The sequence below is a fragment of the Scomber scombrus genome, chromosome 22 (assembly GCF_963691925.1).
Source record: "Scomber scombrus chromosome 22, fScoSco1.1, whole genome shotgun sequence".
In the NCBI taxonomy this organism is placed as follows: domain Eukaryota; kingdom Metazoa; phylum Chordata; class Actinopteri; order Scombriformes; family Scombridae; genus Scomber; species Scomber scombrus.
The window spans coordinates 19,227,449-19,243,769 of NC_084991.1; the positions used below are offsets into that span (position 1 = coordinate 19,227,449).

The 16,321-nt window shown below is 40.7% G+C and overlaps 1 protein-coding gene across 1 annotated transcript in view; it reads left to right on the forward strand.

Annotated features, from left to right (window-relative positions):
- wnk1b (WNK lysine deficient protein kinase 1b) overlaps positions 1 to 16,321 on the forward strand; it is an 82,233-nt gene that overhangs the window by 16,513 nt on the left and 49,399 nt on the right. The window lies entirely within an intron of this gene.

Sequence of the window (16,321 nt, forward strand, 5' to 3'; positions counted from 1 at the left end):
CTGCTTACCTTGCACTCTCAGCTTAACCACTTTTGAGTCAGACGCTGGTACAAGCTCTTCTGCTGTCTTACGGTGTGATTGAGTGTTCGGGCTGACAGCGCTATCAGCAACCACGCAGGAGAGGTCCACTCGGATTTTATAACTGAACTATAACCGCACACTTGTGAAGAAATGGGATGCTTTCATTCACAGTATTTGGCCTAAACTGGTGCCTCAGAATAAACTTGGAAAATTGTGATTCAGGTGCAGCCTTGTGTATTTTTTATTCTATATTATTTCTATTTGAAAATATGAAAACAAAAATGTAATATTCCAAGTTGTAAAGTGTGAATGGTGTGAACAGCTCATGGACTGTATGAGCAGTGCTATATGATCCTTACAAAGAGCATCTGTGACACTCAGCAGAAGTCTCATGCCCTCCTTGGTAATGTTAGCCTACAACCAACTATTATCTAATTGCTACCCACAATTGCACCATTGATTGTTCATTACTTGATTATTCATTTAGTCAATAAGGTCAGACACATGCCCATCGCAATCAAGCATCAAATTGTATTTGTGAAGCTGACTAAATATTTAAATAAATATTTAAATGTATTATTTTAGCACCTATTTTATTCAATGATAGCTAGATGTATAAATACAGATTGCGTGCACAGTAGATGCAAATATTAAACAATGTGTTCCCACAAAACCTGGCATACATTTCTATAATTATACATAGTTAAATATACGTGCAAACAGACAGCAGACATCAGTGCATTCACACACACTGACATGCTTGTAAGCACACACACACACACACAACACACACTGACACTCACAGGGAGAAGCATTGAGGGTCCCATTGAGTAGAGAGATCTGAGGTCAGATTTAGGGTGAGCGTTTGGGTCATTTAAGGGGTCCACTGGGCGGGTGGAGGGGGGTGGTGGAGACCTTCTGAATGATGATAGATCGGCAAAGATGGATAGAAGAAGAAGAAAAGGAGAAGAGGAAAAACTCAAGCGAACACATGAATCATATCTGATGTCCTTTGCTGACTACACAGGATGTGAACGTGCAATCTCACAGTCATTTCTGGTACGTGTGTGTGTGTGTGTGTGTGCATGCCAGTCCCTCACCACTTTGCCTTATCTCTGTCTGGCTCTGTGGTGAACTGATGAGGCAAATTGTTTGTTGTTGCAGTAACAGAAAATAAAAGCATTGGCAAATATGGGTATGGAATGGATTCATTTTAAAGATACTTGTTTCTATTACAACTTTCTATTACGTAGCATTGAACTTAGTTGCCACAGTGAGATCACCACCATAGCCGCTTTTGGCTGCGATCGGGCTGTTTGCTAAACTGGATGTTTTTTTTCGGTACCTGTAGCAGTTACAGGTCACTTGAAGTAGTAAACAGACTTACAGGCTTACAGTCAGTCAGATGTTATCGTACCTGAGTTCTGCAACACTTGAAAAGGTATTTGCACAGCAGGGTTGTTGAGTCATATAAATCTAGATAATGACACAGTAGCACCTGTCAGTAAACTATGTCAGGGCACAGTTTAGCAGCAGAAGATTTATGAAGATCATCTGTTAGATACTCGTATAACAAATGAGACCGATGACATTTTCTGAATTAGTTTTAGGGTTTTCCCCTCTGCTGTCACTCACGCCGCAACTGAAAGCAAACATAAGCGAGAGGGAGTATAAGTATCATATAAAGAGGTTTCTACATCTCTCAGCGTTTTGTTGTTCTACATCTGTGGGACAGTGGAGCTGGAAATGGAAAGGACACTCTACTAGGTCAGGTTTTGCATTCCCTGCTCAGCGGGTGAGCCGCGGCTGTAATGTTATCAGAGGGCGAGAGCTCAGACGGCAAAGCCGGGCCGAGTTTGACGTTCCCCTCCGCTCGTGTGCCTTTTGAAGAGATTTTCAAACTGCATCAGAACATGACTGATAGAGAGCGAGTGTGTGTTTTTCCATGGGTCTTTCCATTTTTGTTTTTATCAGACAACTCCCAACGACAACATTCATACACTGATGCTGTTGTATGTGTTGGCACAGACCTGACACGAGTATGGACAGGTGTGGGAAGTCTTTTGAAGCCGCGGCGGCTCTGATGGGTCCTATCGGAGTAGACACACACACTCTCTTCTTTTTTTTCCTTTCTGTTGGTCTTTGCACCTGAATAAATCAGATCTAGACCCAGTTGATGTGCCCCAGAAGTTGTTTGAACTGGCAGCTAGTTAAGGTGAAGCTGCCTTATCAAAAAGCAAATGTATTCATCAATGCAAACCACCTGCTTTTTGCTGTGCAGCCACACGAGCGCCGCGCCACTCATATTTTGTAGGCTCATCTTCTGTCTCTGTTTGACTGTCTTACCTACTTTCTTCTTCCCCTGACTTCAACCCTGTTTTTCTGACCTCTCGTAAACCTGCAGCAGCGTGATATAACGTGTGTTTTTGGATGTGTACACATGCCTTTTGTGTTTTTTGTCTCAGCTAGAAAGCCTAGTAGTCTTTCTGTTGATATAACCCCCTCTTTCTCTGTCCATGCCCCCCCCCTCTCCCTCATACAGGCTGTAAAGGTTTTCCAGATTTTTCTTTTTTTTTTCTTTTGACATTTCATATCTGTGTGTGTGTATCTGGACAATTTGCTGACCTACGCCATGCATATAATGTGTGTTAATGATTCATTTAAATATCATTCACATGGAAACTGTGTCAAATTAGATAACGGATCAGATTTTAGTGCTTTTTTTTTTACGACATCATCATACATAATGATCTTATCTGCAGTTATAACTTGGATGTGTATGATGTGGTATGAAGCAGTTATGTAACTTAACAGCTCCTTTCACACATAGCATACCTGTTGGAGCGGTTTAAAGGGGCAGGGATTGGTAACACCCATGCATGCTGCTAGCTTTTCAGTGTGTGTTTGGCCACTGAGAAGCTCCGGTTGCTAAAGGGTACACTTGTTCACCTCATCTATTAGAAATTCAAACCAGTGACTTGCACACTCTTACTTACATTTACCTTCAGGCAGGTGCTTTACTTCATGAACGTGTGAAAAGAAAAGAAAAAGGAGCAGCACGAGTTTCTTATTCAGTGTGTCTATCTTCCTTTGTGTGACCTCAATGTGATGTTATACCTCATTGTATGGATATTTTAAGCAGCTATTGTGTTAACACAGGCCTAGAAATCATATTGTCATCGCTCATTGTCGTCACAAGAAAGTTGGACATCTTTTATACCTGCTCTGTAAAATAGGTTGTAGGTGCATTGAAACTTTTGTGTGTGCGTGTGGATTCCTTATAACGTGTCTGCGTGTGCACAGTGACGGCAATAAGCCATTCGCTATTGTACAGGTCTTTGTAAAGCTAATTGTAGCCAGATGTCCTTTGTGATTAATTATAGTGTTTCCCTCCTTTCAGAGGCGACAGAGCTGTACATTACTGTAATTATCCCGTTTCTCTCCCTATAAGAAAGTCTGCCAACCATTAGACCAAAACAGAGGCAGCTCAAATAGTGAAGTTACTTGTTTCGTAGGCTTTGGGTCGGGACCAAAAATGGGTCGCAGGTTGAACTCTATACCTTGATTCGTAAAGTTAGAAAAGAAGCTAAAAATGGTAACGCTAAAAGCCGGTAGTCCTGTCAAATGTGAAATTTCTTAGAGACAATTGTTCTGTGAATAATTGGGCCAGGTGGAAGAGAAGCAGCCAGATGATAAGGACAAACTTTCTAACTTAAAAGAACAAGTTCATTTTGTACTTTTTTTATTATTTGAAAAAGTGTTAGCCAGGCTCAGACTGAACAGAGAATTTGGCCGTCGCTTTCTTTGTGAATAAACCTTTTTACTTTCTGCTTTTATGAAAGTGTCTGTGTTAAGGTTTTAATCAGGGCTTGTGGTTATCTTAGTATAATTGTTTGCTCGGAAACGGTTGTTGCATTGTGTGTGACTCAGTGTGGTAGTCTCATTCGTGAGTCCTCGTCATTATTACACTTATCTTTCCCGAGTATGAGTCTCATTATGAAGTTACACAATTCTGCTTTTGTCCTAATTTACAGCTCATTATCTGTGCTGTCTTCAGCTCCTACCTCTTCTCTTCTCTCCACCATTTCAGCCCTCTACTCCTCAAATCTCCCCTCATGTCCTTTACCGACTCATTCTTTCAGCTCTCCGTCGTCTCTCTTCCAGCAGTCTTTTTTTTCTCCATTCTTTTGATGAGCAATTAACATCTGTCTTTCTCAGTCTTTCTTCTCATCGTCCTCTCATCATCACGTCTGCTACTCCGCTCCCATCTGTGCTCCTCCTTCCTCATCCTGTTTTTACTTCCCTCACATCATTTCTCATTGCCCCCCCCCCCCCCTTTCATCCTCTCGTCCTGCTGCTCTTAATCATCACTCCTCTCTAGAGCGGCAACAGTTAGTTGATTAGTTGCCAACTATTTTGGTAATCAATGAATCGTTTTGATAATAATAATTCTGACTGTAATGTTCTTCCAGCAGTATGAACACTCTCCTGTCCAGCATGGAAAAGCATTAGACTGACTCAGTCCTTGTGACATTGACATCTACGTTTCTCAGCAAGGCATTAGTGAGACAGACAGGCACCTCTGCAGTAACCCTACACCATGTGTGTATGTGTGTGTGTGCGTGTGTGTGTGTGTGTGTGTGTGTGTGTGCGTGTGTGCATGATGTTCTCACAGTTATTGCATCACTGTGTCATATAATCCGACCTCCATTTCTGCCTCCTTCGTCTATTCTCCTCTCCCCTCCTCTTTTCTCGCCTCGTCCCATCTATCTTCTCTCCTCTCATCTCCTCTCCTCTGTCTCCATCTAAATCTGCTGTAGTTTTCACAGTTGGCTAGACGTAAGCTCTCGAGGAAACTGGCACCACAATCAAGATTTGTCATGTCTGACGTTTTGCTTTTGTTTTTATTTTTTATTCTCTCGCTCATTCTTTTAAATTTTCACATATGCGAGGCTTCATTGTGAGTGAGTGTAAGAGCAGAAGCTGTATGGGAACATTTCTGCATTGTGTGTCTTCCCAACAGGAAAGACTTCAGAGGACAAATATGTCCATTTCCTCTTCCTGTAACCTCACTTCCGTCCTTACTTCTGCTCTCACCCTTCCTCCTCCTCCTCCTCCACGTTTCCACTCTAGTTTTGTCGGTCACAAGTGTTAAAACAGTATCACTGCGTAATGATAGATGTTACATTTATTGTGTCTTTTAAAAGATTTCTCTTCCTATGTTTTTGTGCATAGGACCATCCGAATCAATGCAAGCACCATTTGTAATGTTACAGATATTAACCTATATCTTGAAATTCTTCAGTTTAAATGCATCTGCTTCACATTACATGTGTGCGTGTGTGTGTCTGAGTGAGCGAAAAAAGTACAACGAAAACTAGGCTAATGTCTTGTAACAGTGTGCACTCTTGGCAGCAACGGACTCTCATCTGGAACAAATTAACCCCAAAACCTGCATGTAACAAAACCACAGTCACTCATCAGACAGACCCACAGAGAAACACACACACACACAAACACGCACAGCTCGTACGTGCACACCAACAAACATGTGTATGTTTGGCTGTTTCTGGATGTCGCCCAGTTGTCTGTCGTAGATTACTTGAGTTTCTGGTGCATGGCTCTATCAGTAGCCTGTATCTGTTAAACTTCTGCTGCTTACCCATGCAGAGCCCAAATCAGTTCCTCTCCCTTGCCTCAACTAACCATCTGCTGAGGAAATGTAGACCACTGCAAGGGGAAGCAGAGGGCATAGAGACATAGATGGGAAGTTAAGGGGGGCATTGAGGAAATAGTATTGGGTTTTTCTATGCTATTTTTTTTATTTTTTCAGCTCCTTTTCCACTCATTTCTCCCTCTGTCCCTCTGATGGGGGTTGTGGAGTGCTGTGTGTTGTAGATAATATTTATGTAGTCATTTTCATAGATTTGTGTTTGTGTGTGTGTTCCTTCAGGGTTTTTTGTTAATCTCTGGGCTTGCAGAGGAGTTAGAGGCAAGATGATAGCCAAGGCGCATACACACAAGCGAATCCAACACATCATTGAAATACAGTAGTGTGTGTATTCTTGGAGTCAGCGTGTTTCTGCCAAAGCTGCACTCTTGTAAAGGGACTGTTGCCTACTCTCACTGAAGTGGCTGTTAGGGTAATAGAGCATAAATGTAGAGTGTTTTAAATATTCAGCCTTTACTCTCTCCTCTGTCTGTGATTGTCTGAAATTGTCTGTTTTGCATCTTCCTCATTGAAGTAAACATGCATTAACTGCTTTAATACAGTATGTATGCTCCAATAAACCATTTTCTCTGCAAATTTGCTTCAAGCTCTCCCTTTTAGAAAAGTAGACCATAAATCAGGACGATACTGATGTAGGACTCAGACTCTTGGGTCAATAATCTGTTAATATTCATTGAATAGAAGTGGAGTAGAGTGTATGGTTGGTTCTGCAACCTCTGAAGCGTCCACTGGTCTGACATCAAATCTCCTGTCACATCTGCCTCCTTTTATTACTGTACTTTCTCACTTTAGAATCATAAATGCTAAAGGTGAGTGTATACTTTTATATTTATATCATATACTCTATACTCGCTAAAAGTAGCCGAGTGCTTTATCAGATCGTCCACATTGTTTGCGGTACCATATTAGACACTCAGAGTGATACTCTGCGATTGGATGCCGATAGCTGTTGATGCTCTTTAAAGAGAAACAGGAGAAGTGCTAAAGTTCATCCTGGGCGTCAATAGTTGAGGCCTAGATTTAATGGAGTGTAAAGAGATAGTCCTCCCAGATTATGTAATAGTTTTATCTGGGACAGCCCTCTTGCTTTCTCTTACACTGGCCTAAACCTCTGTTAGATCATCAGTTACTGTAACAGTGTCAGGACCTCACTATAAGGCTTCATTTACACCCCCCTAGACTTCACTTACACCCTGTGGAATCCAGGGAGACGTGCACATGGGCGCAGAAACACACACCGCATAACAACACGTAGGACCTGATAGATGATGTTTCTTGTTAAGGAACTTCTACTGGTGGCATCTGTTGGTATTTGAATAAGCTTTAGTGGGGATTTGATCTGGTATTCTGCTTTATGGGATGTTTTTTGTTTGCTTTACAAACATACATACAGTAGTGGAGAATCATATTTTACTTTACTTTTTTTTAGCATTAGACATGTAACTCATGAATGATTCAAGTCCGTCAGCATATCTCTCCAATGATCTATTTGTTTACGATGTGTTAACAGAGAAGCAGGTGGACACACTATATTAAGACTGCAGCCATATGCTCACAGACACTTGAGGAGGCATTTAAAAAAAAAAACATGCAAATAGGCTAAAGCGCACAATTATATAATGCCAAGTGGCGAACTCAGGGGCTAAAATATTAAGCCAACATGGAAGTGACAAAACTGCTGTTCTTTGAATGAAAGCAAGTCAGTCCCCATAGTCCCCCATGTTCAAATGCACAAATAAACAGCCTGGTACAAAATATGTTTTTTTTCTCTAAAGCTAATTTTACAGAGGATACAAAGGAAATGTTATTAAAAACATCAGTTCATGAAAATAACCTGTGACATTCTAGTCGCCTAAAAAAAAGACCCTCTAAGGGGTCGTGTGTTCAGGTTTTTCTGCTAAGTACATTTTGTTTTAATGGTTTTAAGCATCAACATTATCACAGTTAACCTTAACTACCAGCTAGCCGCTACTATTAAAGTCAGCTCCACCTTTTTGTCCAAATATGGTCACATCTGGCTCCAAACATCCAAAAATGGTGGAGGTCAAAATGCAAACTCGAGGCTTCAAAATGGGAGAACACAAACTAATTGGTGACGTCTCGGTTGCTACGTCCATTATTTTTTTTACAGTCTATGATTAATGTGCACAGAAACCGAGGTGCTTTCTCATGCACAGATGTTGGTATATGTTGCCATACACCTACTTATGCACATGACATGTCATGGTGTGGCCTCCTCTGCAAAAAGGTCAGATCCTTAAAAGTTCAAAGGCTTTTTGGTCACTTCAAGGCAGACAGGATCGCTGATATATGTCAGCCATAATGTTCGAATGTCTCAAGTTTCAAATTAATCTTCGTTCAAGTTCAAAGGACATTTAACTGCCTAATCAATCAACCACAGTCACACAGAAAATGTATCAAAGCAGTTTTACTAGTTTAGTTTTTCACATATTTGTACATGCACGTTATGTGTTTAAAATAAGTGATTCTAACTCAATATTTTTAATTCAAAGGGATGAAAAAAGTAACCTACTATTTTTGAATTTTAGCCAAACAAAGCAAGGATTCAATAATCCCAAATTTGCGTTGAGGATTTATAAACCACATTAAAATCCTTCATTACACTGAATCCACTGACCTTTGATTTCCGACTCAGACTAATCGAATAATGAAGCTGACGCAAACAGTAGAAAGCCCTCTAATGTGCCCCATGTTAGTCTTTCACCCATGAAATATTTGATGCCAGTTTTCTTCACGTGACTTAATTAGATCTTTGTGTCCTGTGTGACTAACAAAGGAGGCTGTTGTTCGTCGCTAATCGTTTCAATCATAACCACAATCAATGAATAGAGCTTAATTAAGAGTCTCGGACATTGGAACAGGTTAGCTCAGCTGATTTGGGATTTTGGGCATTAGATTGGTTTTAGATTATTGTCTTTGGAATGAGAGACGATTTCCTGTAGCTTTAAGGTCACAGGTTCAAATCCATGTTTTTGACCAAGGCACTGAATTCTGTACTTGTCTTGAGGAATATAAGCCAAATTGATTTTGCTTTTCCATTATGTAAAGCCTGTTTCCTCTGTCTTTTGTGAACGTTCGAAGCCTGGCATGTCACCATTTTTCCACATTAGCTCCAAATTTGGGATTATTCCAGTCATAATGTGATCCTTGTGCACGACATGCTGTTCTGGTAAGGATTAACACTTAAGAAGGGACGAACTTTACACCAGAAGCTTCACTCATTATCCTCAGATTTCCTCTCATTACCCTTGGATGAAGATGACCAGATCAAATGGCTGAGCTGTTGGGTGTGATGTTGAGAGAGAGATAGTGTTTTTGGAGTGCATCATATACTTGTATTTTTCTGGGGGGAATCCCATGAATGGAAAAGAGAGGAGGAGTGAGTAAAGGATAGAGTGATAGGAAATGACAGGAGAGGGAGGAGAAAAGATAAGAAATCAGATAACATTCGAAGGAAAGGGGGGAAGAGAGGAGCTGTGAGGAGACATGGAAGAGGAGAGGAGAGGAGATGAGGCATGACCAACAGACCAGAGGGTAATGATTGCACTGGCACATGGTGTGTGTGTGTGTTGTACAGCCAGGCACAGAGGGATGAGACAATAGGGTGCACAGTGAGTGGCAGGCTGAGATGGCACCTATTGTTAACACACACATTGGCGTTGTTATTGACCTCATCCTGATGAATGGGGTTGTCTGTTGTGCTTGCAAAACAAACCAAAAAAAAAGAGAAATACGTATCAATATGTCCCTCTAATAGAAGATTGGTATTTGTCATCAGCACTGCACATAAAGCCACATAAAAGTAAACCAAACCATTAAAAATAGTATAAATGAGATATCTCCAATTAGATCTCCGATACTCAAACAGAAGGGAAACCATAATGTATGTATTTTACCACATTTGCTTCAGTTAGGACTGATTTTTCAGCCACAAGTAGGTCAGATTACAATATACACACACACACACACACACATGCACACTAAGGCACGGAGTCAGACACATGGCCCTGGTTACTGCAATATGTAGAGTGGTGATTGATGGGAAACCAAAAACCACCTAAATAGGAGGAAAGAAGGAGGGAGGGAGGGAGGGGGGGGGGTGGCAGGAGTGACGGAGAAGCGAAGAGTTAGTGAGAGGAAAAAGAAACAAGAGGGGAGACAAAGAGACGATGAGGGGAATAATATAGGAGGAGGGTGTGAACAAGTGAACTCGTATCTTGACGCTGACATATCTGTTTGAGTGATGACATCAGTCTCCATCACTCTCTCTCTCCACGTCTGACTTTTCCTGGAACTTGTTCATCCTCCTTTTCAATCGCTCTTATTCACAACAGATGCTCTCTCTCTCTCTCTCTCTTTCTCTCTATCTCTCTCTCTCTCTCTCTCTCTCTCTCTCTCTCTCTCTCTCTCTCTCTCTCTCTCTCTCTCTCTCTCTTTTGCTGGCTAACCATAACAGGCTGTGGTAAGGGTCTTGGAGAGGTTTTGGTTTGTGTGTGCAAGTGTGCATGAGGCGTGTGCGTAAGTGAAGCGCTTCCTTTTTTTTTTTTTTTTGAGTATGAGTATTAGGTGTGTAGGGGAGGGGGGTTTGTGGTTCTTTGCAGGAGAGCGTTTCTAGGGTGTGGGGGGTCTGAGAGGCACTTTGGCTGCATACTAATGGAACACACAGACATACACACACAACCCCACCATGAGCCCCTATGTAGCGCCACTGACATTCTTGACTGTATACAGTAACAAACCAGCTCATTCACTGAACCGAGAAGGCTTAATGTAATAAAGACTCGCAGGTCTCGACTTTTCCCTGGAGTTTATAGACCGGCATTCTTCGAAATTTCGGTCAGGACTCTAAGGTCGATCAGAGGGGGAAAAAAAAAACTGGGATGAAAAGTTTATAGTGTTGGTTGATATATGAGTCTCGAGAATGGTAAATATAATACAGCCATCATAATCGCTCAATCTAATAATCAGCTATGGAAGACTCACTATGCAGTAATATGTCAGTCATTTTGGAAATGCATTAAAATGATTACTTTCCTCTCAGTAATGGAGTTATGAGGTGATTGTTAGGATGAGGATGATTTAACATAAAATGACATTTACTCATTTACTCACATTTACTCTAATTTTCTCATGTTATTATTTTGAATTCATTGGATTATTTGGTACTATTTTTAACAGAGCAACAGCTCCTCCTAGAAAATACTACCAAGTGCTTATTAGGGAGAGTCTGACCATCTTTGCAGAGCGGACCTCAGGTTATTACTGCTGCAGTGTTGCATTCAATTACTTGTATAGTTTAAAGTTCATTTAAAGTATTTTGAACTTTATTTGAACTCTTTTTGTAGGATGAAAAGTATTAACTGCAAGTGATCTAGGTATATTTCAGAACACATCAAACTCCTAATTCAGTGAATTTACCAATGAGGCTGCCACAAAAGCCCCCCCCTCCCCCTCCCTTATGTAAACAAGTTTAAATTGCTTTTATATAATGAAAACCCAGAGAAACAGATCATTCTTTGGCTCAGTCCGTCACATGCAATCATTTATGCTATATTTAGGTTTTCATTGTCCCCAAGAGAGATTATGGACTTCCTGTGAATTAAGTAGTATGACCCTGAGTACCCAGAAAGTGTAAATGTACCTAATACTATTATCATTTGTTGTGACACGGTGGAGCACCAGTTTACCATGTCTGGGTGCTTATTGCATGAAATTTCTGGCACTAATATGGTGTTGTCTTCTGCTGCGACCTCCATCCATCTGGTGCTGTGACTGCCGCTCACTCTCCGAGGTGCAACAGACCAGAGCAGATGATCACGGAGTGTTAAAGCACAGCGGGATGTCTAGACTAAACGAGTTGATCAGAGGGTTTCAGCTTTCAGCCTCTCTGCAGGAAGCTGCATAATGCTTTAACACCGCTGGTTCTGTTTGTGACCGCCTGTCTGGCTGCATAGTTGTATGTGGTTGTACAGTATGTGTGACTGTGTGTGTGTGTGTGTGTGTGTGTGTGTGTGTGTGTGTGTGTGTGTGTGTGTGTGTGTGTGTGTGTGTGTGTGTGTGTGTGTGTGTGTGTGTGTGTGTGTGTGTGTGTGTGTGTGTGTGTGTGTGTGTGTGTGTGTGTGTGTGTGTGTGTGTGTGTGTGTGTGTGTGTGTGTGTGTGTGTGTGTGTCCAGGGCTTGGAGCTGTCACTGATGCAGGGATGTATATAGGTGGCTTTTTAAGCCTTCGGATTGGAGAATGAAAGATAGCGAAAGAGCTTAGAGAAGTCATCATGTAGAAAAGAAGTGTCAGATAAGGGGCCGCTGATTCAAGTGTATAGGCTTGTCTTGCTTAAGTATGTGTTTGTGTGTGCCTGTGTGTATGAGAGAGAGAGAGAGAGAGAGAGAGAGAGAGAGAGAGAGAGAGGCTTGGAAGGAGAGTGAAAGAGTATTTTTGAGTCCGACAAACTCAAGTCTCATGATGTTTTGAAGCTTGGAGCAGAAAGAGAGGGATGGAGTGAGTGAGGATAAAGAGAGAAAGAAAACATCCACCCTCAACAAGAACACTGATCTGCTGTAGATGAAAGGAATTAAATTACCTCCCTAGCAACATCTTTGTTTATTTTAATAAATATTTCTTTCTAAGTCTGCATTTATAGCATCCTATAAACCATACTGCATGTGTATGAGTTGTCAGCCCATTTATACATGAGAATGAAGAAGGAAACATTAATAATGGATTAAGAAGCCTGCTTAGACTTGCTGTCTGCTTTCCCTACTCACATATGTGAACACACATGCATGCATGCACACACACACACACACACACACACACACAGAGAGAGAGAGAGAGGGAGAAGTAATCTTCCAGTGCCCTCAGGGAGGTGTCTAACAACGATATGGATGGTCAGGGTCTTTTCTAAGTGCTGCTGGGAAGTGGAATGTTGGCTTCCAGTCAGTCAGGTGACTCATATCCTTTTGTCATGTGACTACAGGGGGTCAGGTGATCATAATATAAAAGAGAGAGTGATTGAGAGAATGGAGAGTAAAGGTTGTTGACCACATGCAGTACATAGATGTCTCTGTGTCAGTTACTAATGGGTCATCATCAGTGAAATGGTTGCTGCAGGATGAAGGGATAAGCTGTTAGGGGCTCTCTCACACACACACACACACACACAAACACATATTAATGCACTCTGAAACACACTGAAGCTTTTAGACTTTCTCTCTCCCTCTCTCTCTCTCTCTCTCTCTCTCTCTCTCTCTCTCTCTCTCTGTGTGTGTGTGTAAGTCATATGATATAGATGAGGCCCCAGGTTATACAATATGACAATATGAGATCATCACCTCTGAGAGATCATCCTAATCTGTGAAGCAGCTCACAAGGCTGTATAACATTTCCAAAGACCTGGCAGACTCTGCGCTGCTGTCGGTTCGGTGGGTGTGGTCGATCAAAGTCAGCGATATATATAACCTAATTATTCAAATGTCAAAGATAATGTCAGTAGAGCCGTCGTATCCTAACATTGCTGGTTTGCTGTTGGAAAATCAGTGAGTGTGGCTTTAAACCTTTTGAATGATTGATGTGGAGCTTCTGCTTTGTCCTGGATAATTTGCAGTAATGCATCGCTGGATGCGTTAGTTTTCAAGTTTAATTCATATTCAAATTGAAAATCTCAAATAAAACAACAGAGAGCTGCACACACAATGAACCCATTTAAAAAAATGTTTTGCATCAAAGACATGAGGATATTGTTGATTTATTGAATGGCAAAACCAAACCGTTAAACCGGAGGTGCTCCTCATTGGACCATATTTTAAAACTGGTTGCCATGGTGATAATCCTGATGGAGTAGGTGTCTAACCTCCAGTTTCTCATCTTGCATCATTTTGGTTTTAAAAAACTGTGAAGCAAGTTTAATATAAAACATTTTTGTATTTTCCATTTACACTTAAACACAAACACACAACCTTTGTTTTAGTTCCGCTGCTCTTTCTGTGTTTGATTGCAATCCTGTAATTTCATCCTCTAAAAGGGTCACAGACATTATGAAACGTTCAAGATGTGTGTCATGGTTTATTTCAAAGCACACATTTCAGTTTGTTCCCGGTTAATTGGAACATCTCTTACATATTTTGTTTTTTAATCTCTTTTTTTTTTTCATATGTAGCGCAACCTGCTTGTAACTGCAGGTTAACATGTGAAGACTTTATATTTGTCATGAGTTTAATAATTTAGACTCACAGACGAGGTTGCAATCACATTTTGGCTTAAATCCTCTGAGCATTGAGGTTTCGTCACCTTATTTTATCGTCGTCAGGCAGCTCTAATTTTGTTTATTTTTGGGGCAGTGATGTGCTGAATGTGTCAGCTACGGTTAGACACACAGCTGGTGAAGAAACCAGGAACATCAAACTGCACACATTCAGACAAAAGCAAATACTGTGAGCACGAACACACTCTCTCCGACTAAAACCGATACACAAGCTGATCGTTGATGCGGCACAAAAACTATACAATATATCCTTTTAAATCACAATGATCATTTTAAGAGTAATGCTTATAACAAAATATTCAAATTAGTGTTCTCTAAAATGTGTTAAACACCTAACACGTAGGTTAGACACAGATGAATGCATGAAAGCTTTAACACACACACACACTCATGTAAATCCTCACACACATGCCTCCCCATATACTTCTTTACAAGACCTGACCAGCCACAGTCCCCTTTGCGCTGGCGTTTATTGAGGTATCAGTGGTACAGCCGGAATGCCCGTTAAACTGTGTGTGTACACATGTTGGACTCCTCTTAAGACGCTGGCCTTCCACAGGATGGAAGAATGTAGACCGTAACTTTCTTTTCTTTTCTTAGCTTGTTTTGGTCGAGGATTTCACTAGGTGGTTAAGACCGCTGCTAATAAAGACTCAGTTACGGGATGGTGCAAAGGTGACAGACTGTGATTCACATCCGAAACACAAACATATCATATAGAATAGAGTAATAGGAGTAACTCAGGCTTTTGACATGTGATCCATTGAACAACTGGCAATATCTGTTGGTGGGAGGCTGTTGAGGGATCCTGTCTTTGTTGCTGCACCAGTGACTCCCACTAGTTGGTCATGGTGCACACATGGAGTGAGGTGGGATATTAGGGGAGAGCATGGCACACCCTCCTGGTAAAGCTCCTCAGTGGCTGGTGGAAAGAAGCAGCTGGTGACACCATCTGTGTGTCCGAAATCACTCTTTTGTTCACTCATTTACTGTATAATTAGCACCCAATACTTTACTCTATAGTGACACACAATTGAGTTTTTTACTCTTATGAATCCCCATTTTCCATCACAACTGACAGGTTTAATGTCACGTGACTGTAATTTATACATCTATCATGATTCATTGTTAGCAAAGTATTGCACATGCTGTTACATTTAGAAAATATGACTACAAGGACCTTTTTAAAGTGGTACTGAAACAGTGTCATGATGCCTCTCATGTCTCTACCATCAGTGAGAAGATTTCTATTTCTAATCTTTATTCTAAATACTTGCCACCAGGTCAGATTCTCTGGGGGAAAAAAACTACCGCTTCTGTCCACTAGGGCCACTAAAATCAACACAAAATGAAAGTTCTTTTTTGGATGGATTTGGCAACCTCTCAGACAAACTACGCTTTCCATCTATAACATTTTTACAGTATCCTACAAATATGAAAACATGTGAAAGAGTGAAAATAGACAGGGATCTGTGCTGGGTTAGGATGGTGGGGTGGATTATCTGGACTCTTTACTTTTATATACTTCTCAGTTTATTTTGTTTTTATTCCAATTTCTCATTTACTCATTTTTAAATATGTCCTGACTAAATGCACCCTTGGGTTTTATATTAAACAGAGCAACAACTGACTATTTATATCTTTCATTAAAAAAAAAGAAGAAGAAAAACAAACTAGTGTACATGCCATGCACACTAGGTTTTTCATTCCATTGTGGGAAATTTTTAGGCCATTAGATGGTGCATACATTTAGCAGAATTTGGATATCTAAATTAAAAGGCTAAAAGTAAATATAGTACACTATATTGTACAAAAAACACAATACAGGAGAACTAGATAATCCAACTTGAGGAGAGAATTCACAAAAAAACCCCAAAACCATTAGTTTATTTATAAATCACTTTTATACACCAATCTGTCACCAAATACCAAACACAGGAATGAAGTGTTTTACCTGCCTGATGAAAAAAAAAAGAAGACAGATCAAACTATAACCTCAGACACACTCTAATGGATGTGTGTGTGTCTTCTTTGAGATCAGATGAAAGGACAGTCTACTGTTTTATCAGCATCCTTCTAGAGCTCACAGCTGCATTTTAGTGTGATTGGGCACCATTTTTCAAATAGCACCTGGTTTCAGATTTCATCAGCATTTGTATTTCAGTAGCATTGTCTACATGCTGCATCAGTATTAGATGTAGAAGCTGTTTAATAACTGCTTGTCAGACATTCATTTGCAAGCATTATTTCTCCTCTCTTCCTCTCTGCTTTTTTTTCTCTTCTGTTAATTA